Source organism: Cavia porcellus, unplaced genomic scaffold (assembly GCF_034190915.1).
Source record: "Cavia porcellus strain 051 isolate PalLab524CR breed Dunkin Hartley unplaced genomic scaffold, mCavPor4.1 scaffold_15, whole genome shotgun sequence".
Classification (NCBI taxonomy): Eukaryota; Metazoa; Chordata; class Mammalia; order Rodentia; family Caviidae; genus Cavia; species Cavia porcellus.
Window position 1 is genome coordinate 42,164,201 of NW_026947498.1, and position 27,851 is coordinate 42,192,051.

A 27,851-nucleotide genomic window follows, 5' to 3' on the forward strand; every position below is an offset into this window, starting at 1 on the left:
TTCATGAAAATAACAAGTTCATTGATCTGCTGATTCATTTTCCTTTTAACAATCATATGAAAAATCTTTACTTATTAAAAAAGATCATTTAAAACATAATGAATGATAAAACAAGTATACTGATATAAATTACTTTTATTGTTTAAAATGTCATAATTCAAGACAATTAAGAATTAAAATGTAGCATATATCAAAATAAGCAATTAATTGTTAAAATCCATCTGGATTTACAAAATATCTTGTAAAGCATTTTTAGAATGCTTCATGAAAGCAAATTAATGTTTGAGAGAGTGATATAAAACATTGATTCTATTTTACAATACAATTTTAGGACCATTTTATTTTTTATTAAATGGAATCAGTAATTACTGTGTATTACAGTAAACACTGGTAGTAAACAAAAATGTTAACAACTTTACTTTCAAGACAAATTAATACTAACAAGCCTTTTTAAAAATAAACATAAATGTTACAAAAGTAACAAATGAGATGAGCAATTATTCCTCTCAATTCCAATTCAAAATTTAAACTGTCTTCTGCAGTAGTTTCCCTCATATTTCAGCCACTTCTCAAATTTGGATTGTCATCTGTCTTGCATCTTATGTAGAATGATTTTTGCTTGCTCAGTGTGCCAGATAGGTTCATGCACAAATTCCAAGAAACTGTACCATACTGACTATAGCAGTCTGATTAATAAAAGTTCAGTCAGTTAAAAATGTGATGCTCTAAAGTAAAATCTTTTAAAAGGTAATCATACTAAATACACTACAGATGTACTTACTTATGTTATCCTCAGATAATACTATATGCTTGCTGTCTGTATACAGTACCAAATGCAACAATCTTAAAATGGTAGAGATATTATTTTCTTATATGATTTTCACCTAGATATAAAGGTATGCTGTCAATTAAATGAATGTGTCTTTACCAAAATAACAGAAAAATAGAGAATTCTATGGATGTCATTTTTAACTGCAAGACAAATACATTTTAAATTGAGCAATTACTTTGGAATCATTTCTTTATAAGTGTGTTTGATCCAAATTTTTATCCTCATTGCTTTAGTACCAAAGCTATTTGTTGAAATAGTCTCTGGACCTGCAGGAGACTTTTCAGTATGTTTTGCCTTTAACTTCAAGGCATGAAGTAACTAGAATAATCTAAAAGAGTAACTATGGCTTCTGATAAAACAAAGGAGTGACAGCACCTTGAGCTCTGAAAGTGTCAGACATTTAGAACAGGAGTTTATTGAGACTTAATACTATCTCATGAACATATTTTTATTGATTTTAAAATTTTAGATTAAAAAGTACATAAAGACTTTTTAATTTCTTGAGATTATCACCAAAGTACACAGACAACAAAAACAAATTTGGGCTCTCCCATGGATGATATTTTCAAATCATACAATTTGATAAAATAATGATTAGAGAATTTTTCTTCTTTAAAGGTCAAATTAGAATTCACAGTTCAAGAATAATGTTATTCCAACACATACTTTGAGTCATTAAATATTTCTTGTTTATGTAATATGTGTCTGTTAAGTACATCAACTCTATTTTCCAGACACAATTTAAACAAAGCATCTGTAGAAAAGTGCACAGTGTAATAGTAATTTAAATTTTTTTTAAATTTTAGAAGAATAGTTAAAAAATCTAGATTATAAATTTACAGGAGTTCCCTGTTCATGCATATGCATTTTAAAAAACGTTTAACTTAGAAATACCGACTACCAGGTGAAGTTATATGCAAAGTTTATTGGCTTTCTTTCTGAAGAAGTTTTGTTTCAAGAATAAGCTCATGAATGGAGATGTATAAACCAAAACTCAAAATTAAATCTTGCCAAATTGGTCCAAATGCTCATCCCATGTATTAGTCATTTAGTTTCCTTTCTGCTTTAACCATGAAGAACATGGAGAAGTGATTATCAGGATAGGTCCACGGCTAGTAATTTCTTCACTAAAAATTAGTATGGCAATCTGGCCCCAGTCATCAGTGATCAAGGTTTCTCTTCTTTTGAGAAAATGTTCCAGTCAACTCGCTGATGATATGCACAGAGATATTCCATATGACTCGGTTGTGAGATCAAATCATGAGTGTTACTGTTAAGTCTCTGTTTCACAGCCAGAGGAGGAAGAGGCTTCCCATAGAAATCTACATAAACAAGGGAAACCAAGAACACAAAAGAGTTATGCTAATCAAAAATTTTCACATCATCCATTATTTTTCAATCAATATCTTTAAAAAACTAAGCCATATACTGACTTGTTCAGTGAAGCAATGGGAAAGGGAGATGCAAACAATAAAAAAGAAATCCAAGAAAACTTCAATTAATTCAAAACAGAACAACTATGGCAAATTTTACATGACTGAGTAAAATGTTGCACCAAACAGATGCATGTATTATTATTTTTGTTTCCAACTGCACACTTACATTAGAACTGAAAAGAAGCAAAATATTTAAAATCTACACAATGTATTTCTATGGCTTGATAAATCTGTATTATTCATTTGCCATATATTCTTATGTAGTGGCTATAACTCGTATGTATTTTAGGAAAAGCAGGCTGCACTTTTACAGTAATACATCAGTATAAATCAGTGAACTAGTGCCTATTTTATACAAAAATATCCTGCCTTTCATAATAAATATCTCATCACAAATTGGCTTCTATCCTTAATGGCATGTGTAAACCATCAATAGATAATTACTTTCTGATATGTTACCTTAAGATTATTCTAGAAGCATAGGTGTTCAGGATTATTTGAAATAGATAGATTAAAATGTGTTAGGGAAGAATGATGTTTTTAGAACAACAGACCCCAGTGTAACAGTATGACATAATGAGTTAGAGGTGTGTTTCAGAGCTAAGCAAACCAAATTCAAATCCTGAGTCTATCATTTCTTAGCTACATGACCTTGGAGTAGAGATTCCTCATGAACAGAAAGTGGATAGACACTGCTGCTCACTTAACAGTTACTTGGGAGAATTGAAAAATTTTAAGCACAATGGTAGCTACAAGGTAAATGTAGTCATTATTATTGCTATAATTAAATTGACAATAGGTATTTAATTATTCTAAATTCAAAATATTTATTCTCTAATTCTTTCAGTTCAAAAATTAATGAGAACATTAATATATGACAGAACTCATAATTAAGGCATAATAATTATGTTTTGTCACAGATTTTACTTCTAGAATTTAATACTTTTGTAAAAAAATGTGTCAACTCCATGTGCAAAAACTGGTATTTTGTTGTTGTTGTTTGTTTGTTTTTTCCTCTCCCAAGGAAACAGTTTGATTTCAGGGGATTCTGAACCATTTCTTTGCCAGAAAATGGAATTCCACTATTAAAATAAGCTTCTTATTGCCGCTAACTTTGAAAATATTGTTGATAAGGATACCAAGCTAAAATGCCTAATTTAATTGTCAATTCACTTTTTTATAAAGAGCTTCAAGCTTTTTAACCTGAAAATTGGACCAGTAGAACTACACACAGCTGGGTGTGGTGGCACACACCTGTAGTACTATCCACTGGAAGGCTGAGACTGGAGGATCGCTGCAAGTTCAAGGCCAGCTTGGGCTATGTAGTGAGTTCAAGACCAACTTGAACTACGTGAGACCATTTCTAAAAATAAAAACCCACAAAAACTTATCTTCTTTTTTTAAATTTTATTTAAAGAAAGACAAAAGAAAATGAAAACGGGTAGAAATAGTACATACTTTCAAAGAAAAATATAAACAGTAGTAAATCACTTGTTGATGTTTACATATTGTCCTCTTAAAAATACTTGTTCAAGATACAAAAGTGGAACATATAAATGGAAATTCAAACAGAGGGACTGCAAATAGTTCTGTTCAACTATCTAATAAAAACTTAGTAATATAGCTATCAATCCTATACACTTAAACACGTATGCATTTATCCATATCTTCATTTATGTTGAGATTAAATAAACCAAACAGACTAAAATCTCTCTGAACAAAGATTAATAGTATTGCTGGATTTCACATCATGACACTCAGAATCAGCACTGGGTATTGTAGTGCCTTTTTTTCCTTCAAAGCATTTGTTCATTTCACCATGTGTCATAAGATCAGTTCTCATAAACTCTTCATAGGTTTTACACAAGCATGAGTATTAAAATATATTTCTACCCTTTCTATATTAGAGAGAGAAACAGAACAAAGCAGGACAGAACAAAACATATTCCTATAGACACCTAAAACTAAAAAGACATATACAACTGCTATACAAGGAGTTCTACCATGGTTATTGTGTTGTTTCTTGTTATCATCAAATTGGCTATATCATCAGACAAAGTATAATTGATTATATCAGTACATAATGATATTAATAGAAATACAACTTTGTAGATAGCATAGAAATACAAAAACAGGTAGTAATCAAATCAGAATGGCTATCATTGTGAATCATTGTCATTTTCAGTATAGCTGTCTATACTCTCTGACTTGATGCTATCAACCTAACAGTTTTGAATAAATATCTGCCAATAACAATCAGCAATCAAACAAATCAGATTTAACTAAGATCAGTCATGATATAGCAATATAAGTTATACAGGGATCCAGATTAAGTTAACAGGAAATTAAAGATGATTGCTGTGCTATATCCTGATATTTTTGGGATAGCTGTCTGTGCCCTCAGATCTAGTGCTTGTATACAAACTGGGACAGAATAAGTTCTATCTAAGCAGAGTGGTGTGAGTAACATGGGTTTTAATTCCTGATACATTATTAACAATATCTTCTGCTCTTTTTAAAGATTACTCCTCCCCTTTCACTTCCCCAGGGTTTACTGAGTATTTTTGGGTCTCCCAAGCACCCTCAGTTTTATATTGGGGGGGGACCTGCTATTTACCTAAGGGTTTCTGAACTTTCTCACTCCTGGACTTGATCTCTAATTGTATTTCTTTACTTAATAAATCCTGTTTTCCAACCTATCCATAAATACTGGTCCAGTTGCCCCTATTACTCCCTTGTTCCCTATCACATAGAGTTCTGTTTTCTCATATTTGATTTTGGTCCATATACACTTCTTCAGGTTAATTATATTTCCCATGAAGAGCATTTCGGTGGATCCTACCTCTTGATCCAGTCTGCCTGTGATTCTCTCTTTTTTCCCTAATTTAGTATATCTAGGTCATCTATATTGGAAATTATATCCTACCTTCTCTGTCTCATTTCTGTTGTGCTCTTTTTCCATCATTCATTGTCTGTTTTTCTTCTTCATTTTGTTCTATTCATTGTATCCTCTCTGCCACTGTGCCTGAAATCCTGGTGCTTTTCTCTCTCTTTAGAATGTCCTGTAGTATTCTCTGTAGTGTTGGATTGGTGGTTGCAAATTCCCTCAATTCCTCTTTATCTTGGAAGCATCTTGTTTCTCCATTAATTTCCAGGGACGTTTTTTCAGGTATATCAATCTGGGCTCCAGATTATTTTCTTTCAGGTCTTGGAATACTCCACTCCAATCTCTTCTCGATTTGATGGTTGTTCTGAGAAGTCTGCCATAATTCTGATGGGCTTTCCCTTGTAAGTAATCTGTTTCTTATCTCTGACAGCTTTTAATATTCTGTTCTTATATTGGATTTCTGGGGTCTTGATTATTATATGCCTGGATGTAGTTCTGTTTTGGTTGTAGGTGGCTGGAGTTCTGTATGCCTCATACATCTGAGTATCTTTTCCTATGTTTGGGAAGTTTTCCTTAATTATTTCTGTGAATAGCCTTTGTAGTTCCTTTGTTTATACCCCTGATTCTTCATTCATATAGTTTATTATTAAGTTATAGATCCTCTTGTTGTCTTGTAGCCTTTGTATTGTTACAGCTTTTTAAAGAAATTTTTATTTTAAAGAAATTTTTCCTTTCATGATCCCACATTACAAACCTGTCCCCTAGTTCAGATAATCTATTCTTAGTTTCTTTCAAGCAGTGTCACCAGCTTTCAATGGAGTTTTTAATTTCCTGGTAATCTCTTTAAACCTGCTTCATGTATTCTATGTTTTCTCTATTTTCTTCATCAAACAATTCTCCCCTTTTTTTGTGTTCTTTCCTTCTTCCATCTGTTTTCTCTTGAGATGCACTTAGCATATCTTTAATTATTCTATTTATATGTTGCTTTACTTGGTTAAATGCTTCACTTTTGAACTCATCTATGAGGTCCTGAAGATATCATTTTATGTCTACTGGTGCTATGTCTGATATTGCATGTTTGCTGTCCTCATTCTCCTTTGCATTTACTTTTCCTGGATCAGTGTTCTCAGGATTTTGGACTGGGGACCCTTTCTTGTTGCTTCCTCTTCTCATATTTTTTGTTCCTTCCATACAGGGATATATAATAGGCCCAGCTTCTTTCTTTTTTGGTTACAGTTTGTCTGATGTGTGCAGATTAGGTGCTCCCACCCATTGCAGTGTACTACAGAGGTACAGACTGGGACAGCCTATTCTGGGCCCACCTCTCTGCGTTAGTCAACCTGCTGAGGGCTTCATTGCATTAGGAGGTACCACCAGGCATAGGGACTTGGGTTGGGCTAGCCTATTGGGTCTCAGTCTTGAGCATGACCTAGGTCAAGTGCTCCCCACCAATCCCACTTGAGAAGGGAGCAGCTGACTGAAGTCACTGAAGCCCCTTGTTCTGGCCAGTCTGCCCGGTCCCAGAACATGGTCTGTTGGAGCCTCTTTGTCTGTGGAAGGATTTTTATTCCTATCACTCTCAGCAGGTTGGCTCTCAGTTTGGTTTGCCAATTCCCATCTCTAATGAGTTGAAACTGGCATGCTTTTGGGTAGCTCAGTAAGTTGTTCAAGCACAGCAGTGGCAGCGAGTTCAAGCAGTAGTACTGAGACTGTAGCTGTTCCAATAGTAGCACTGGGACAGTATTTTTCATTTGTTTCTCTCAGCTTAGTTTATTCCTGGGTTGGGAGGGTCTATCCTTCTGTTCAGGCTCCCCATGCTGAATTATTTTTGGAATCTAAGTTGACCATCTCAGGGAGCCCCTGTAGCCTGCTGTTATATATCCACCATCTTTTTTCAATTTCCAAAATTTATCTTCTTTCCTAATTTTAGAATTTGAAAATATTCTTTAGTTTGCATATTCATTATTTGTAACTAGAACTGTTTATTAATTTCTCATAATGTACAATGATAATACATAACATATTGGTAAATTAGATTGAATGTGCACACAATAATACAAAATCTTTTTAAAAGTCTCTCTGAAGCATACATCTTGCTCTGTGCACATGACCCAAAACTATAGTCACATGGTATTCTTCAAATAAATAATGTTCTTTTCTACTCCTCTTCATTAAACAGTCTGTTTCTTCTACTCCTCATTCTTACAAGGCCCAGTTCTAATAGCACTTTCCCTAACTGCCCATGTAGTCTATATAAAGTGATTCTACACCACAGAATTGATGTCACCAACACAACAGTAAACTCAAGTATTATTCCATTGAAAGAGAATCACCACAATGACAGAATGTATGTCTCATTCATCTTAGTATTACAAATGTGTTAGCTGATGTCAAGTACAAAGTAGGTGCAACTGAATGATAAATTCAGTAACAGAAAAAATCTGTAATGTAAAAATTATTTCTAAATGTATATGCAATTGTATATATAAACACACTAACATTACTCTGCTTGCTTCTAACACTATGGATATTTAAATTCATAATATATTCATGGATATATAAATTCACTCAGTTATATACTAAGTCTGAACTAACCTCTTTTAGTCAATAAAAACATCATGATATAAAAACCAGCCAACCTCAAGACCATAATCTTAAATGAAATAAATTGGACACCCAAGTTTAAGTAACAAGATTGCTTACCTAATGGGAGAAACTGAAAGGGTAAGTAAGGAGCAGAGCAGATGTAAGATATTGGGAAGCGGGAAGACTATGTCTGAGGTGGAAGAGAACAAAGGACAGGGGAGGAGGAAGAAAAAAGTAAAACAAAAGAGAATAGCAAGAAAAAATGAAAGGAAGTTTCTGTAAATGGAAAGGATTCTGTAAATGGAAGGGAGGAGAGAGAATATGGAAAAATGAATTAAGATATACTATGTACAGATACAAATTCCATATAATGAATGTGGTCAATATGCATGAGAAATATGTACCAAAAAAGATTAATAAAAAATCAGTAACTCAAAGATACATAATTCTAATGGAAATACTTTATGAATAATATTCATATAGTCTAAAGATACACACCTATTTTTAGAAATGTAAAAAATCTAATCTCTGAAAAAAAGCAAATAGTACACTTATATTTACATAATTTTAATAAAATATTGTATAGTTTGATAAATTTAAACTATGTAATAATGCTTTTCTAAACTTTACATTTTTTTCCCTACTAAGTGTTCTCCTTAGAACATTTAGGTTTTCAGAGAGATATGGAAAAGGGAATTACAAATTTTGTTCAAACAAGTTTAGTAAGCTACAATGACATGTAATTATTCTTTACCTTGTAGAAATATCTTATTGCAAAGACCTAGGCTGATGGTATATACATTTTCTCTTTTGTACAAGATATCTCTATTATTCCCAAGTGTCCTGTTTCTGATTCTTGCTCCTTAGAACTCTAATGTCATCAACTGGCTGGATTATAACTAATGTTAATCTCATTTAAAGAAAATTATTTTCTTAATTTAATGAAGACATCAGTAACTTTCCATTTAACTAAACTTTATTTGGCTTACTGATTTATTCTCTGATATTACAAATTTTGTTGGTCTTTTCTTCATTTTAATATTCAGCAACTGTTTTACTAGGAGAAAAAAAATATATGGCATTGTCATGTATATGAGCAGGACCTATGGATTTTTTTGAACACTATTAAGTGTAATTTTAATGTCTTACATTTAAATTAATGTCCCCCTTTCCCCTTTTCATATGTATTTACATGAGTATATCATAGATAAGCATAAGTATGATTCTTTTACATTTGCATGCTAAAATAAAAATCAAATTATATAGATGCAAAGTGTGTTGAAAAAAAGTTTTTTAAATGAAATAAAAAACACAACCACAAAGGATAACAGTGGTTTTAAAAGGGTTCCAAAACTAAAACATTAATTTTTTTTTGTTATAAAGTAAATAAAAGTAGATGTAATATGTGCACACAATGTTTTAAAATGAATACTTTGCATTACCATTATGATGTATTTCACCAAGAGTCTCCAGTTTTGGAAGTCTAGTGACTTAAGGGGTTCCCCAACCAACTAAAAAGAAGAAAAACATGTAACACACTGTTAAACATATTTCTCTTTACAACTGTGGAGAAGATCCCTCCCTTGATAGGAAGTATATGTAACATTCAGAGTTACTTCAAATTTATTGCATGATATAAAGTTGAACAGCCACAAATCAATTTTAAGTGGTTTCTATTTCAAAATATATAGGAAGCTAACATTTACTTTTTTACTCACCTTTAACTAAAAACATAAGTAAATCCTTTCACCACCATCATAAATTAGCTTTATGTTACTATTCTAACCTATGGCAGAGGCTGAAAGAAATGGAATGGTTTTATTGAATGGAATACTAAAAATGGTCTTTAAAAGATTCCTAAAAGAAAATATCACTATCTAAAGCCTTGTAATTGGCTAAAAGGACACTAAAAATGTATTAATGTAATCATCTGGTATTTATCTACTGAGTACCTATAGTAGGTGATGTGTTATGCTTAATGCTGAAAAGTTACAATCATTATGTAATTATGACCCACTGCTTTATATGCACTACTCAAGTTAATCCATGTAACAGGAAATGAGCATATATGTTAAGATTTATATTGGGAAAGTTCCTACATCTAGATGGCTCCCAGAATGAAAGGTCCAAAATTTTAAAAACTAACATTAGCCATCCATCTAATAAATTTAATTTTTTTTAGCAGACTAGCACATTGAACTCATTCTGGGAATTACTGGGCAAGGTTTCCTTAACAGATTTTATGTTTTTATTTATGATATGAAATATAATATGAAAAATGATACTTATGTTAACAAATTTTGAACATTACAAAAGTGTACGATTCTCATAAATACAAAAGATAATGAATATGCTAAATAAAAATTATACAATGTATTTATCTTTCTTTTTTCTTTATTGTTTAAAGCAGTATTTCTAAATTTAGTATATCAATTTACTCACCAGGAGAGGGAGGAGGGGGTAGCACTGGACTCATAGGGATGGAGTCATCTGTATTAACTGATTCTATTCAGTGACTCCTTTTCATTCCTAGTTTCTGAATTTTCTTTTTACTATTATATAAAATAATACAAATATTGACTTTAATACCACTGGGAAAAAGTGAATGTCTATAATTGAAAACATTATATATTTGGGAAGAAGCAAACTTCTAAGATAGAAAACAAAATAAAATTTGAATACTGATATTATTACTATAGAAACATCTTTGTTGGAAATTTTTATCAAAAACCAAATGTGAACTTGAATATATTTACTAAGAAAAAAAATTTAACTACTGGTTACTTTTATTTATATGTAACACATTATATATACACATACATAAAAATATATTTTCTAAAATGGGAGTCACACATAATGTAAGACTCAATAAGTGTGAAGCCTACAAAGTAGTAAGAAATGTAAATATATTTAGAAAGAAATTATTTTTCTAAACAAGTTAGTGTCATTTGAGACATCTCACTCTAAGTAGAAACAAAATTAACTACCCAGTTAAAGTTGTAGCATGTAGCTAGAGAAAAGGAGATCTCCAAAACCATACAATGTTTTAGGATCAGCAACTGCTCAGGGTCCAAAAGCACAGATCACAGAACTTACAATCTGGACCTGGTTCTCAGCCCTACCTCAAATGAAGAATTATGGTCTTAAATTACTCAGAGTCTCTCAATTCCTAGTTTCACATATGTAAAGTGGAAATAATATGCCCAGGATTGCTATGTTGAATAGTATAATGTTATATTGAATAGTAAATGAACCTGAAGGCACGCTTTGAAGTATAAAATATAATGCTATCACTGTGGTGTATGACTTATCTCAAATCTCCCTATGCTATATTTTAAAAATCATTTGCTGAATCCCTTTATTTTTAACAATGTGTCAGGTTGGATTCCTTTTACAAATCAAAGCCAGCTATCTGAAATCTATTTTCTTTTTAACTCTGCTGATAGAAAGCTATATGGGTATTACAATGGCTGCCCTAAATTCTTATCTAACAAAAAGATAACTTTGAAAACTATTTTCTCTCAGCAAACTTCAATTCAGGGGTTAAGAATGTATTTTCATGAACCCAAGGATATTTGAAAAGCTTCTTACATACTATGGAGCCTTTTCACTAAGTAGGAATGGCAAGGAAGTAATTATTGGGCCCAATAATTTTAGTTACTTTACAAGTAACCTTAAAAGCCCTGTGAATAAAGATGATGGGACAGCATTCCATTTTAGAGATGAAGAAACAAAGTCTGAACAATGTTATATTACAGGGATACCCACACCCCAGTTGCACAGCAGGAGGCAAGTGGCAGGCTAATGAACACAGCCTCATCTGCATATGCAGCTGGTCCCATCCTTTGCTTTACCACCTGGGCTCTGCCACCCATCTGACTGTGATAGCTTGGACCCTGGAATAAAACCCAAGGAAGCAAGAAATTAAAATTTGGGGTGCAAAGGCTTTATTTTAGGCCAGGCCTGGTGACACAATCCCCAGGAGCAAATTTGGAGACTGCATGCCTCACAGCTGGGGAATTAGGCTTTTAAAGCTGAAAACCACACGAATGTTGTAATTGCTGATACAGTTAGGTAGCATCTGGGCTTTACAGAACTTCCTGTAATTTCATTGAAGTTAAGCATTTCTTAAAGAACAGCACATTTTATTACAGATAGCTAGATGAGGGGTAGGGGAGGGAGTTACAGGAAACTGATACCTAAGGCTTTTACAGCTTTCTCAGGAAATTGAAACTTAACCTAGAAAGATAGGAAAGGGGGCTGAGTAGCACATACAAAACAGAAATGAGGCGCAATGGTTAGAACTAGGCTATAACACTGACTAGTGGTGGCATTAGATTATCACTGAGCTTGAAGCCTACTGTGAAATGCACATGCCAGGGACCTATGTTGTGCTCTCTTATGGAATCTCATGCCTGGTGACCTAAGGAAAGCTGAGGAGGTCATGCTAGCACTGCGGAGCCACTGCAAACACAGTTAAACATTGAGAGAAAGGTTTGACTGCACAGAGCCCATAATACATCAATTTCCTACAGATTCATATCAAAACCCATCAACCTACTGTGAGTGACAGGTGACAATTAAGCTGCATGTGACACCAGGCTTTATGGTAAGTTAATGTACTTCAGTTTTACAGTGGACCTAAAGGCAGACTTTAGGTTAGAATCTGACAGTTATTTTAGTTTGTACCAGGCCTGCCCATTATTTTATTTACCACTTCTATTTAGCATTCTTTCCCACACACATATTTATCTCAGTCACAGTTTTGCTAAGCCCACAAACTAAGCCTAGCCAAAAACTGGACACCCCTAGATCATGGGGGTGATGGCACATGCCTGGAATCCCAGCAATTAGTTTTTGTGAGGCCAGCTTGGGATACATAATGAATTCAAGGCTGGTTGGAACAACATAGCAAGACCTTGTCTCAACAAAGAAAAAAATGAAAGAAGGAAAAAAGAAAAGAAAGACCTAGTGATGATGAGACATGAGAAGACACTAAAGCTGCCAAAAATAAGAAAGCTATATTTAAAAGAAAGCATCAAAGGTTTAAATTATGGGAATTTTTTGCAAGCCATGATTCAAATTATCCAACAAAGCCATGAAATCTTCAAAACTTGGTTGCCATATGGAGACTTTGGAATACTGCAAAGGAAACAAATAAAAACCACGCAGATGAAGAACAAGAGCAATTATTCAAAAGTCTGCACAGGTGAAGTGACTTTGTGCTAAAAGAGAAACAATTGCTTCAGACTGAAAATGACAGAAGCCTTAAAAGTATGTTTGAGGTGTGGCTAGGTAGTAACATGTGGTTCCATCCCCAGTATGGAAAAAAATGTACATTTGATACAACCTCAAATCTCCTTTCTTTCTGTATTAAAGGCAAATTTAATATCCTGAGATTGCCAGAAAAACATGAAAAAGCTGCTTCCATTCCCAATATACTGTCTTTGTGAAGCAGGGTTTTCTGCAGTGATAGCAGCCAAAAATGAGATTATAAAGTAGACTGGACAAAAACAGCACACTTCAAGTGTCACTGTCTCCTGTCACCCCCAGGCAGGGCAGTCTAGTTCCTGGAAAACAAGCTCAGGGCATCCAGTGACAGTACTGTGAGTTGTACGATTATTTTGTTATATGCTACAATGTAGTAACAGAAAAAACTTGCACAATAAATATAACCTGCTTCAATCACCACCCCCATCCCACAACCATTGTACCTCCCCCAGTCAATGGAAAAAATGCTTTCCATAAAACTACTCCCTGACACTAAAAAGGTTGCAAACTGCTATTACAGCATTTAACATATATCTAGCAAATGGATTCTACCCCTGGTTTTCTGATTCTAAACAAAAGTTGTCTCCCATGACACCAACACATATAAACATTCTGCTAAGCCACATCAGCAGTTAACCTTGCAATGAAAATTTTGTACAGAATTAAAATAAAGGAAACCAACTATTCAAATAGGATTTATGTGCGCATGTGTGTGTTTATGCATGTACTTAGGAATGAACTCAGAGCCTTGCACAAGTTTTACCATTGAGCTATACCACAGCCCCTGACAAGACTGTAAAAAATGTTTTATGATGTTTAAATATTAAAGAAAAAACAATAGAGAAAATGATGTAAACTTCAGCATTAAAAGGCTTAACAACAACAAAGACTTAAAATGTTCAATAAATTCCAAGGAATCCTAGTAATTACACTGAATTCTAAATATTTTCAAAATTGAATTTCTGCTGAATTTTTTTTTAAGTTGTAAGGTCCATATAGTAAGGTTATATGCAAAAATGCACTTAGAGAAAATTGGGTAATAATTAAGTAAAGATCTTTGAGAAAAATTAAGATAAAAACTGCATTTGGAGACCAAAAAATTACAGCTTTTTTGTGAAAATAAACATGGTAGGGCTGGGAATATAGCTCAGTTGCCTAGTGCATGCCTGGCAAGTGCAATGGTGTGAGTTTGATCTCTAGCACCAAAAACACACAAAAAAAACCCAAAAAACAACAATGACAAAAATACCATATATATGAGAGTTACTTTAAATAATACATTGTCACTTGATTCTAAAGATCACTGATCTATCTCATCTTCATCCAACTGCTGTGTTAATGCCTCCTTATAATTTTCTACCACTTCGAATTCTTTTTTTTTTTTTTTTTTTGGCTATTGTCACTAGTCTGGTTTTGTGTTTCTAATTGTTTATGTTCCACTTTCTGTTGCAGGGGACAAATATCACTATCTTTTTTCACTGTTTGTTTCTTTGTCTCTTTTTCAAGTTTCTTTTCAGGCTAACAAAAGTGAAATATAACATTTTTATTATACTGTATAGTGGTTATTCTAACATCAATTTAACATCCATTTACCTAATAGCAATATAAGAATGTTTATAATGTTATAACCAGGCATGGTGGCGCATGCTTGTAATCCCACCACTTAGGAACCTGAGGTAGGAGGATTGCATCAGTCTGAGGCCAGCCTGGGCTACAAAATGAGTTCACAGCCAGTCTAGACTACTTAGTGTGAGACAGTCTCAAAAAATCAAAACAAACAAACAAATCAAAAGCAATGCTTGTAAAGTTACACTTTTTGAGATTTTTGATGGCATTGTGATATTTTTATTAAAATTATCTGCTGAACGTAACACTAAAACATGTTATTAAATATGTAACAAACACAGAAAATATAAAGAAGACAAGTATTACTGGTGATTTTACAGGCTAGAGATGTTCATTATTCACTGTGTAATCATTAGGAGGCATTTTTCTCTGCCTACCTACACACACACAGACATATGTCACACGTAAACACATGTAAGTGTATGACTGACTCTACATACATCTTTAAATGAAAAATAATGTAAGGGTTTTTTTGTTTGTTTGTTTGTTTGTTTGTTTTTTGGTACCAGGGACAGAACTTATAACCTCACACTTGCCAGGCAGGTGCTTATGCCACTGAGCTAAATCCTCTACAAGAATTTAAGTTTTTAAGAAGTATTTCTTTCCATATCAATGAATATATCAAGTACTTAGAACAGTTCTTCATATATAGAAAATAAGTGTTAATTGCTATTATTTTCAACAATTATATTAACATTTTAAATGGTTCTAACTTATTACACGAATTCCTTTACAACAATGACTCCTGATTTTTAGTTTTCCTAGTATTGTAAGAAATAAATTCTCTTAAATTTTAAAATGAAAATTCTAACAGTAAAAATGTTGAATCAGTGAGGTTAGTACTTATTAAAAAGTGACATATAATCACACAGTTCTCTTCCTTAAAAAATGGAAAAATTTATACCTCAGGTAAAAGGTTAGGAAGATTATTTCTTTATATCATTCTCAATGCTACACATTATTAACTTTTCATTTCTCTAGTACACTAACAAATATTTAACAGTGTTATTTTAATTTAAAAATCTTATTACTAAAGAAGATGACATTAAATACCTTTATTGCTATTTTATCCACTTAGTAAACTGTGCTTATCAGTATGCATTTCTCTATTTCATAGTAACCTATACAAATTCTCTTTTCTCACCTTTGTCTTCTCTATAATGAGGACTAATCACACAGTTATAGCAGATTATGCATCCTATGTGTTTTACTTTCCACTAGGATTTGCTTTGTTTCAATGCTTGCCTTTTAACTTTGTAAAACAAAGTTAAAACTTTAACTTTAAAATTTTAACTAAAACTTTAAAATTTAACTTTTAAAATTAAATATAATATGCTCTATCCATTTTTCACTTTATGACTTGTGATTTATCTTTGAAAGTTTTCATTCTCTTGGCATATACTAATACTTCTATTATCTACTAGTATTTTTAAGAAAATGTTTCAAATATATATATTTAAGTCATTGATACTTCTGGAGTTTAATTTGCTGTGAAATGCACAATAATTTTATAGTTTTCCAAATGATTATTCAGGTCCAATATTTTTCTCTCATTTTGAAATATTATCTTTATTTTATATTAAATGTTCATATATAATTAGATTTATTACTATTTGTTCCATTTATAGATATATTTTAGAATACGTCATAATACCTTACTATTTTTAATAGCTACTGTAAAAATCAAATGAACAATAAGTATTGTGAACAATGCAAACATATTAAAGAAACTGGGAAAAATAACATTTGCATAGTACAAAGAGATTTAGATAAATTGTTTTCATTACTTACCATCTTCTTAAATTATCATAATTTCAAAGAATAATTATACTCTCTCCATAATCCTAATTGATTTATACATACACAATATTCTCTCCTCTATACCAATATTGTTTTCTTCCTTATATTGTGAAAAATATGATACTGAGAGAAGCACTAGGGCTTTGTAAGTTTTACACACAGTAGTGCTATAAAATAACAGGTTTTATTTACAAGGTCAGCCTTCTTACACAGAGTAGTAAATGTTTCAAAGCATTTTTTAAAATGTAAATCAAAATCACAATGTTTGATAGTATGGAGACAATAGTTCCCACTGTTAAGATGGCTTTACTTCGAAAAGCACATATTTAAAGGAAATGCAATGGGATTAATAAGAGATTTATTTAATCATCAGCTGAGAAACTTAAACTAACTAACCCATATTATCAGTTATTTGCAGAATAAATATCAAAACTATCTCATTATATTTTTACCCAGAAAGGTGCTCCCTCAACACCAGCCCTGAGAAAGAATCATTCACCTTCCCAGATGAGCACCTGTGTGACAGGGAAGAGGAGTAGAGAACACACAGGCAAGACCAGCGAGCCCATATCCACAGCGAGCTCTGAGTGAGCAGGAGAGACTTAGCAAGCCCAGCCTGAAAGGTGGCTCAGCTGCTGAGAGTGAGGAAAGCAATGAGAAAGCAAACCCTTGGTCCCAGCAAAAGATGAAAATAAAGACACACACACACACACACACACACACACACACACACACACACACGCATGCATACATACTCCTTAACCTCTTCACTATTAAAATCTACCAATCAATTTTGCTTAAAACTTGTGATGATCAGAATCAAAATAAATTTCCCTATATTCAGATACAGGAAAATTTATTGTACTTTGGAACATTCTTAAGTATCAATGGAAAATGAAAAATTGTTTACTCTTTATATATATATATATATATATATATATATATATATATATATATATGCACCTAAACATTATTATCAGAGATAGTAACAACAAAACTGGGATAATGACAATGTAAATAAGACTAGTACATTACTGCTATATGAAAATAATGATAAAAGTAGATTCATTAAAACATTAATGGAAACAACATTAATGGAAATAATAATGTTAATGTTGATAAGATAATGTTGAACAATATTCAACATTTATCTTCATTCTAATTCATTTTGAAATCTTATTTCTTTTTTTATAGTCAATTTAAAATGACTGCCATTTTTTATTTTTTGCATGCATGCTAGATAGTTGCTCTGTATCTCCAGTCCCCAAAGTAAAACTTGAAGGAGAAAATAAAGGAATGAACACTCAGTCTCTCACCTTTAACTTCATTATTTAGAGAGATAACTCTATTTTCTATGTTATGGCTGGAATCTAAAACATTTCCAGAAAGGCTTACTGCATTGAAGCCAAGGTTCCAGCTGGTGGACTTTGGGAAGTGATTGGATCATGAGGGCTCTAACTTCACCAAGTGGATTAACCCAGTGATAACTCACAGCTCAAGGGGCTTTGAGGATGTGCTATGAATGAAGTGAGTCACTGTCAACAGTGGTTTTGAAGGGGTTCTGAAGGGGATAGTTTGCTCCGAGTAACTTCGTTTCTGCTTTGATCTCTCCCTCTGCTTCCAGGCCACCATGAGGTGTTCAGCTTTGTCCCATCATGTCCTGCCACAATATTCTGCCATAAAGGATGCAGAAACAATGAACCAAGCTAACCATGGACTGAAACCATGAGCCTAAATAAACCTTTCTTCCTTTAAATTGACACTTTCAGGTATTTTGTCACAGTGATAGAAAACTAGCACACCTTGTCTCTTTTTCCTCCCTTTACCTCCTTTCCCAACATCAATTTTATAAATTAATATACAAAAATTATGTTTGCCACCAATTCATACCTCCACTATTACAGATGCTATAGGCTGGAAGGGATTAGCAGTAATTGGTCTTGGGTCCAATTCATCCAGACCACTGGTTCCATCCAGTTCTGCTTGGTCTCTTTCTCTTTGTTCTCTATTATTAGTGAGGGGAAGTGGAAATTTCTTTATAAAGACTGTTGAGTTATGTTTAAGAAGCCAATTTATAACAGGTTTAAAGGCATTTAATCTTCATAATTTTAACATCATGTCATAGCTCTTAATTATAGAGAGGATTTTAAAAATACACAGATAACAGGCCTCTATCCTCATATAAACATTAGCTATTTGAGGCTGGGCATGATGGCACATGCCTATAATCTCAGCATTGGGCTGTTTCTTTGGGGGGGGTAGTTTTGTTTTGTTTTGGTACCAGAAATTGAACTCATGACCTCATCTTTTGTAGCCAAGCACTGTGCCACTGAGCTATATCCTCAGCCCCAACCTCAGCATTCTGAGGATGAGGCAGGATGATTGACATAAATTCAAGGCCAGTCCTGGATATATAATGAGTTCAAGACCATCCTAAACTACATAGTAAGACCCTGTCACCAAAAAAAAGAAACAAAAAACAACAACAAAAACAAAAAAAATCAGTTATTTGAATTTAAAGAAATTCTGACAAAATAATTCTTAAGAGTGACTTTTTCATTGTTTTATTTAGCTTTGTTTTTTGTTTTTTGTTTTTTTGAGTCAAGGTCGTCTTGTATAACTCAGGCTGGTCTTGAACTCATTTTGTAGCCCAGGCTGGCCTTGAATTTGTGGTAATCTCTCTACTTCAGCCTTCAAAGAGCTGAAAGTACAGAAATACACCATCATCATACCCAGCTAACAGCTCTTTAATGTTAATAGCACAAATTATTTCTTAAAAGTATATATTTGTCATATTATTAATAATTACCCTCTAGAATCAAAGGTATTCTTTTTACCAGCATCATCAGAAAAGTCTTGGAGATATTTCTTTAACTCCACCTGTGTTTTTATTTATATACAAATGTGTTTTTTATTTATAGTACAAAGAAAACAGTGGGATATCTATAGATTTTTTTCTATAGAACTATATAAGGTAGTACAATATTTTGTCCAGTTGTATATAATATTTGAATAGCTAGGTAAACATCTATTACTTAAAGCTGGAGGTGGTAGTGCACTCCTGTAATTCTAGCACTCAGGAGGCTGAGGCAGAAGGATTGCTGCAAGTTTGAGGCCATTCTGGGTTACATAATGAGTTCAGGTACAGCCTGAACTATACAGTGAGATCTTGTCTCAAAAACCAAAAATACAAAACAGAAGAAGAAAAAAAAAAAAAAAAAACCCCTGTCACTTAGTTTAAAAGTATGAGAAGTTATAAAAATAAGTTGCTCCATATCATTCAGATTAAATATTCCCATATTAGTTGCTACTGAATCATTTATAATTTCTTTTTCTAGTCATTTATGATTTCTGTGATTTAAAGTTAATGTTGCCCAATACATGAAGAGAAAGTTACTAATACAAGCCACTAAAGGCAGAAAAATGAGTATTAGGGATGATCAACTAGGTTGGCAGTAAAACAATCCAAGTGTTCATAATTATGGCATTTGTTAACTGTGTTCTAAAATTAAAATATATATCCTATCAATCTGAATCTGGAAAGGCAAGGTTTTGAGATTTACAATTAACTATTCCTGACCTTGGACTAGATTGTTGAGCCTCAGCTTCCCATAAATATGGAAAAAATACCTCATTGAACTGTCTCAAAGATCAAACAAGGCAAAATATGTGAGGGAACTCATAAATAAACAAAACAAAATAGTCACTGTTATTTATATTACTCATTTATTAGTAACAATTTCCAGTATATAGTATTAATACACTACATTGATAACCAAATTGTGGGGTTTTTTACTGCTTATCAAAAAAATTAGAAATGATTATGAGGACCAATTAGATTGAATTTATTAAAGTAAAAAAATTGTTTTCTGATCTCTGTAGCCTGTTCTAAGTATCAATTGATGTTTAGTTTTAGGTGATTAATTGATGTTTAATTAAAGAAGAGCAATCTGAGGCCACGGCAGCCCAGGATAAGGAGAAGAGGAGAAGAAAACAAGGATGAGTAATGTCTGCCATGATACAGAGCAGGTAAAGGCCTTTGTAAATGACTCACAATAAATTTCTTCTATTCAATTTGATTCCACTGTCTCTCCCAACCACCTTCCTCTCTCTCCCTTTCTCTCCCTCTCTCTTTCTCTGTCTCCCACTCCTTTCTCTCTGCCTTGCACAAGTTGGCCACATTTTCCACCTCTGTCTACTCACACACTCCCATGCTTTTGTTTTCTTCGCAGAGAAAACGTAAAAGGGTTATCAGAAAAGAATGGCCCTATATATTATTTTTATAAATAAAATATTTTACAGATGTGATTATTTGTAATGAGTATTATAGCATGAAAATATACAATGGGATATAAACCTAAAGAGTCTCACAGTAACTAAAATCACATGCTGGCAGCTGCCTCAAGACCACTCATTCTCCTCTTTCTTAGGTAAGACGAGGACCTAGATGAGTGGCACACTCACATTACAGATCACTTCAGGAGAGTGCAAGAGAGTTATTTTACACACATTACTTTCCTTTACAGAATTCTCTCAATTAAAAGAACAACACTGCCAGAGGATTTCCTCCACAATGTAAGGGGAGGCCTCATAAAAGCTCAGGAGTAGTCGTTTTTGCTCATTAAACCATGTGAAAAGCCAGTACTGGTTAGGTTGATGGGAGGCAATTCTGGATCTTATAGGAACCTACTCAAAAACCCTTCCCATTGTTCCTCCTTTCCCTCCCTCTTCCACACTAAATTCAACTTATATTTAAATCATAGAACTTTCTTACATAAATAAAATTATAAATGATTCTACATAAAAGTAGAATTTATGCAATCTTTTTCAAAAGTAGTTTGGTGAATTTAAGTGTTTTCTTTCTCAAAGCATATTTCTTTTTTTTTTTTTTTTTTTTTTTTGTCTTTTTCATTTATATTGGTACCAGAGATCGAACTCATGACTGCACACTTGCAAGGCAGGCACTTATGCCACTGAGCTAAATCCCCAGCCCTTCAAAGCATATTTTAATAGCTTAAGATATCTATTTTAATAACTTAAAATATATTTAAAATGGTATACTTTCTGACAATTAGTACTGAAGACCAGCTCTTCTCAGTTAAGTTACCTTTTAACATCTCACCCTCTATCTTTGCTGAGACTAAAGAAAGGTTTCTGAGTCTCCATAGTCTTGTCATTTTGAGCCTTATAATTCTTCATGGGGGAAGACTGTTCTGTACTTGAAAAATGTTTGGCAGCGTCCCTGGACTCCACACAATAGGCGTCAGTACTACCTCTTCCTCCTCTCAGCTGTGAAAATAAAAATGTTTTCAGACATTTCCACATGTCCCTGAAAGGCCAAAATCTCTCTGTACATTGAGAACCAATGCTCTAAAAGTGCTCCTAAGAGGTATCTCTCTCTCTCTCTCTCTCTCTCTCTCTCTCTCTCTCTCTCTCTCTCTCTCTCCTTTATACTGGGTATCAAACTCACAACCTTGCACTTGCCATTCAGGTACTCCTAAGATGTAATACATAAAATTTTGAAACTCTGGGAAGTAATGACTACATAAGGAGTGTATTTAACTAGTGTAATACCACCAGGAAAGTTAAAATCTATCTCCTAAGCTTGTGTAACCAAAGATTCATAAAATAGGCAATTTATTTAGTATCCTCCTTCATACAAAAGGAGACAAAACTGAATAGAACAGGTAGACTAAATAAACAAAAGTATCAAATAATTAATAAAACTGCCATGTGGTATAAAATTAGGCTACTTACCTTTCTTCTCATAATTTTCATACTCATTCAGCTCTTTCTCATTTCTCCTCTCCTCAAGTGCTCATTGTTCAGCTGTGTTCTTTTGTATACTTTTATTTAAGATACAAAGTCTCTTGCAATGAAATGTAGTAGCCAGTAAAGGCCTTTTTAATAGATTTGTTAATTTTCTTTCCATATTCCAAGACTGCTACAACAGACGTTTATGTGATTCAAAGAGGTTCCTACAACAGATGTTTACATGATTCAAAGTTGTTAAAGCTGAAAGATCTCACAAATCTACATTCATATACTGTCATGATTTATGTTGGTGGCCCCCAGGCCTTATGCATTTGCACTGTGCATTTGTGATTGGTTCATTGTCTAGCTTGGATTGATGGTATCAGTGCTACACCCATCTAGGGGTGGAGCCAGCATACAATGTAATGGCAGTAAGAAGGTGTATTCTGCTTTTTTGTCAGTTTCTGCCTTGCTGTTTGAAGCCACCATAAACTAATGGCCCCGCCATGCCACTCTGCCTTGAAGCCAACTGAGTTTGGACTTAAACCTCCAAAAACTGTAAGAAATAAACCTTTCCTTTTCCAACTTTGGGCATCAGGTATTTTGTCTCAGCAATGAGTAAAAAGTAATTAAGACATATACCTTTATGCATAATTATCAGTATATAAAAATAAACTATTTTAAATGTTTATTTGAAGCATCTACTTACTTACAAACACACTTCATTACTACATAGTAACTAAATAATTTTACATATAGTATCTGAAAGCTACAAGACTCACTATGACAATAGGAAGTTCATAGATATGTTATAATTTTAAACCATTCTGTTGGAAGACAAAATAGACCTGCCATGAGAAAAATATATCAACTTTTTAAGAATATTAGTAAATTTTAATTTCTTAACCAATGAATTTACAGCAGTAAACATCCATAAAGTTCACAACCTAATAATAATTTTACAAAACTAGAATAATTTAACTCATCTCTTTCTTAAGATGGTATGACAATTCTCCTGATACAATTTTTCAAAATTCATCATGAATTTCTGAATATAAATCTTATCTTTGTATTTTCCTTTATGATTTAAAGAATGCATAGCATAACATTTTGAGACATGTGCTTCACAAAAAGTAATGCAAAATCTCTGAAATCATGAAGGATAGCTTTCTCAAGAAGTCAGTAACAACTAAACAGGAAACATTATAACATAACTAACACCAACCAAACATCAGTAGCATGATTTCCTATGTAAAATGATTGTCCTTTAACTGATTATCACCTTTTAAGAACTACATTATACTAAATGTATCTGCAAAAAGCGAAAAAGAAAACACGTACTATCTAACACAGGCACATGTGCTCATTAACCAATTTTTCTAAAGACAGACATGACATCACATCAGCTTCTCCTAAAATGCCTTCTTTGTCCTGTTTATTTGCTAACCTACAAAAACAAAGTGCTATAACTATCAGTTGACATCTTTAAAATATTTTTTAATTAATGGTTTCATTTGTTATGGGATACGATGGGAGCTGCAGCTTAGCTCTTGCCTAGCATGCATATGACCCTGGATTTAGCACCATGTTCCAAAAGAAAAAAAAAAAAAAAACACTCATTTTGGCATTGTGAATAACATATCTTAATTCTTTTTACTTCCTCTCCCTACCTACACTTCCTCATCTGTCCATCTCTGCATCCCTTCCCACTTGCAAAAGGTCTATTTCCCTGTTTCCTATTAGGTTAGACTATGTTCTTCTTGTCAATAGTTTTAAATCTACTGATTAGAACTAGATTGAAGTACTGTAGTATTCTCATCATTGTTTCTTATTTATCATTATAAAATAAACTCATAAGAACTGGTTATAAAACAAAAATCAAGAAGTATCAAGAAAACACAAACAATTTAACAGTAGCCCAAAAGAAGGAACAAACGGGGGAAAAAATGGCCCATTTTCTATGGCCCTAAACCACATATTATGTCCTTATTTCTTAAAATAAAATGCATCATCATATAAATATCCTCATTTCATATTAATATCTTATTAAAATATAGACCTTATAATCTTTAAATGTCAATGATTCATTCTGTATTTGAGCTCATCGACATTTTTAATGTGTAAATGTGTCCATGTAAATGTTTACCTGGAACAGAACATTAATAAACAAACATACTTCATGTGCAGTTCCCATGCATACACACTCATCTGGATGCAAACTGGGGAATCAAATGAAAAACCAGGTAACTTCTAGAGATAATAGGAAATTTCCATGATTACTATTTTTCTATTAGATGAAAGAGGTCAAAAAACAGTTGTCCACCTGTATTCATGGACTCTGTATACATGAATTCAAACAACTTCAGATACAAGCATTTGGGGAAAAAAGCCAAAACACTGTACTGATTCTATATGAACTTTCTTTTTTTAAAAATTGTATTTAAGGAGAAAAAGAAAAACAAAGGGTACAAGTTATATAGAATTTTAGAAAAAATAAAAAGTAGGAAATCACTAGTTAATAGATTACATATTGTCATCTTAGAAATAGCTGTTCAAGTTACAAAATTAAAACATATAAACTGGATGTTCAAACAGTGAGACTGCAAACCATTCTGTTCAATGATCCAACAAAACTCAGTAATATGGTTATCTATCTTATACACTTAAAGGATATAACATATAGTTATATCCTTTAGAGCACTTTCTTTTCCTCTCTTTTGTACAATGACAGTTACATATTTTAGGTTTTATTGCTCCCACAGTTCTTATTACTTTTTTTTGAAGAGAGTAAAACCAAATGTGACATAACAGGACAGAGTCAGTCAAATCAAAAGGATGGACTTAATACATAATGTAAAAACAAAATACAAGGTGATCAACATTGGTTGCCATAATGCCTCTTGCTATCTTAAAAAGAATTGCCTATATCATCAGATATAATAAAATTGAACAAAACAGTAAAGAACAAAACCAATAAAACCAGAAAATTGGAGACATTACAGGACTTCAAAAGAAGATAATACTCAACCAGAATGGGCATCATAATGAATCTTATTGTCTTCAGAGTTGTTGCCTATACTTTCAAATTTGGTACTATCAAGCAAAATAGAATAGAGGAAAATCAGTCAAAACAAGATGGTGAGAGCAATACAGGGTTTCAAATCAAGTTAATAGGAAATCAAAGTGGGTTACTATAATATATCCACCTATTTTTTATTTTTCCCTTAATTAAAAGATAAAAATAAAAAATTAAATAATAAAAAAGGAGATTGAGATAAAAGAGGGCCTAACAACAAAACAGCACAGGTCAAAACATAACCATTTAAGCAAAGTAGAGTTTCACCCCAAGATATTCTGACATAAAGGTAGTTACCATAGTGTCTCTTTCCTTTGAGTATAACTTTGTATACTGTAGCATCAAACATATCAAGACAATGTAAAACCATTCAAGAGAATGACAGTATTACAGGGTATTTTGAATCAACTAACAGAAAATGAGCAATGGTTTCTGTATAATCTCCTTTGCTATAAATTTTTGTTATATTATCACATATAATAAAATCCAATAAGATACATGTTAAGACAGATGGAGACAGAAGAACAAAGCTTGATGAGACTTCAAAACAAGATGTTATTAAATCAGCACTACCTATTATGATGTCTTGTTTTCTCCAAAATAGCTGTTCCTACCATCCAACCTTCTCTGCCTCATTTCTGTTGAGCTGTTTTGCTGTCAGTCGTCAGTTTGTCTTCTTTATTTCGCTTTCTGCTCCATTCATTGTGGCATCCCTGACATTGTTTCTGGAATCTTGGTACTTTTCTTTTTTAGAATATCCTGCAGTATTCTCTGTAGAGTTGAATTGGTGGTTGCAAATTCCCCTAGTTCCTCTTTATCCTGGAAGCACCTTGTTTTTCCATCAATTTCTAGGGACAGTTGTGCAGGATATATCAATCTTGGCTAGAGGTTATTATCTTTCAAAGCTTGAATTATTTCCCCCCATGCTTTTTGTGATATCATAGTTTGTGCCAAGAAGTCTCCTGTAATTCTGATGGGTGTTCCCTTGTAAGTGATCCGTTTCTTGTCTCTGATGGCTTTTAATATTCTGTTCTTGTATTGGATTTCTGGAATTTTGATTATTATATGCCTGGGTATATCTTTGTTTGGGTTGTAGGTGGCTGGGGTCCTATATGCTTCATATATCTGGGTATCTTTACCTTTTGCTAAATTAGGGAAATTCTCCTGGATTATTTCTGTGAATAGCTTTTGTAGTTCATTTGTTTGTGTCCCTACTTCTTCTTTTATGTTCTTAATTCTTAAGTTATAGATCCTCTTATCATCTTCTGGCCTTTGTATTATTGCTGTTTGTTTCCTTGCTATTTTTAAGAAGTTTTTCATTTCATGCTCCCACATTGCATATCTGTCCTCCAGTTCAGGTAATCTATCCTTAGTTTCTTTCTAGCTGTTAGGTCAGCTTTCAATAGAGATTTTAGTTTCCTGGTAATCTCTTTGAACCTGCTTTATGTATTTTATGTTTTCTCTATTTTTCTTCATCAAACAATTCTCCCCTTTTTTTACTGTTCTTCCATTCAACCATCTGTTTTCTCTTGGGTGGTGCTTAGCATTTCTCTAACTATTCTACTTATATCTTGCATTACTTCATTAAATATTTCACTTTTGAACTCATCTATGAGGCTCCGGAGATATTGCTTTATGTCTATTGGTGCTGTGCCTGATATTGCATGTTTTTTGTCCTCATTCTTTGCATTTAGCTTTCCTGGATCAGTGTTCTCAGGATTGGGGACTGAGGACCCTTTCTTGTTGCTCCCTCTTCCCATACTTTTTGTTCCTTCCACACAAGCATATATAGGAAGCCCAGTTTTTTTTTTTTTTTCTTTGTGGTTACAGTTTGTTTGAATCCACCGGCTGGGTGTTCCTGCCCACTGCAGTGTACTAAGGAGACACAGACCCAGGCAGCCTCTGCTGGGTCTGCCTCTCCAGGTCAACCTACTGAAGTCTTCACTGCTAGGGTGCACTGCCAGGTGCTGGGATCTGGTTTGAGCTAGCCTATTAGGTCTTAGTGGTGTCACCCAGGCCAAGTACTCTGAACCAGTCCCGCTTGAGAGGGGAATATGTGACTAAAGTCACTGCATTTCATTTCATTTTATTGTTATTACATTCCCTTTAAAATAAAAATTAATACATAAAAAAGAATAGACCTAATGTAGCTAAATTAATACAAAAAAATATTGTATCTGCCTTTAAAGATCCATGTTCTACATCCCTTGATATCTACTGGTGAAAACCTAAAGACTGAAGACTTTCCAATAATTGAATCAATATAAGCAAAAAGAACTGTCAGCTCTTGTTCGCTTTCTTTCCCAACTGTTTCAATTGCTTTACAAAACTCCAAACACTGAACTTCTGGCACAGAGCAGATTAATTCCATCAATGTCATTCCCTTAACACCAGATTAGAATCATCCTTTCATCTTCCAGTGTCTTCAAATAAACTCAAATAGCATTTGCTTTGTCAACACTTTACAACAACAGCAAGAAAATTTTTCCTTATTAAAAAAAAAAAAACTTAAGAACTCAAATACTTGCTCCTCTTTCTACAATAATCTCACCTAACCAATTCCACTTACCTAACCAATTCCAT

The 27,851-nt window shown here is 33.1% G+C and overlaps 1 pseudogene; it reads right to left on the reverse strand.

Annotated features, from left to right (window-relative positions):
- Nucleotides 1-1,626: 1,626 nt before the first annotated feature.
- Nucleotides 1,627-27,851, reverse strand: LOC100726356 (ADP-ribosylation factor-like protein 13B; annotated as a pseudogene).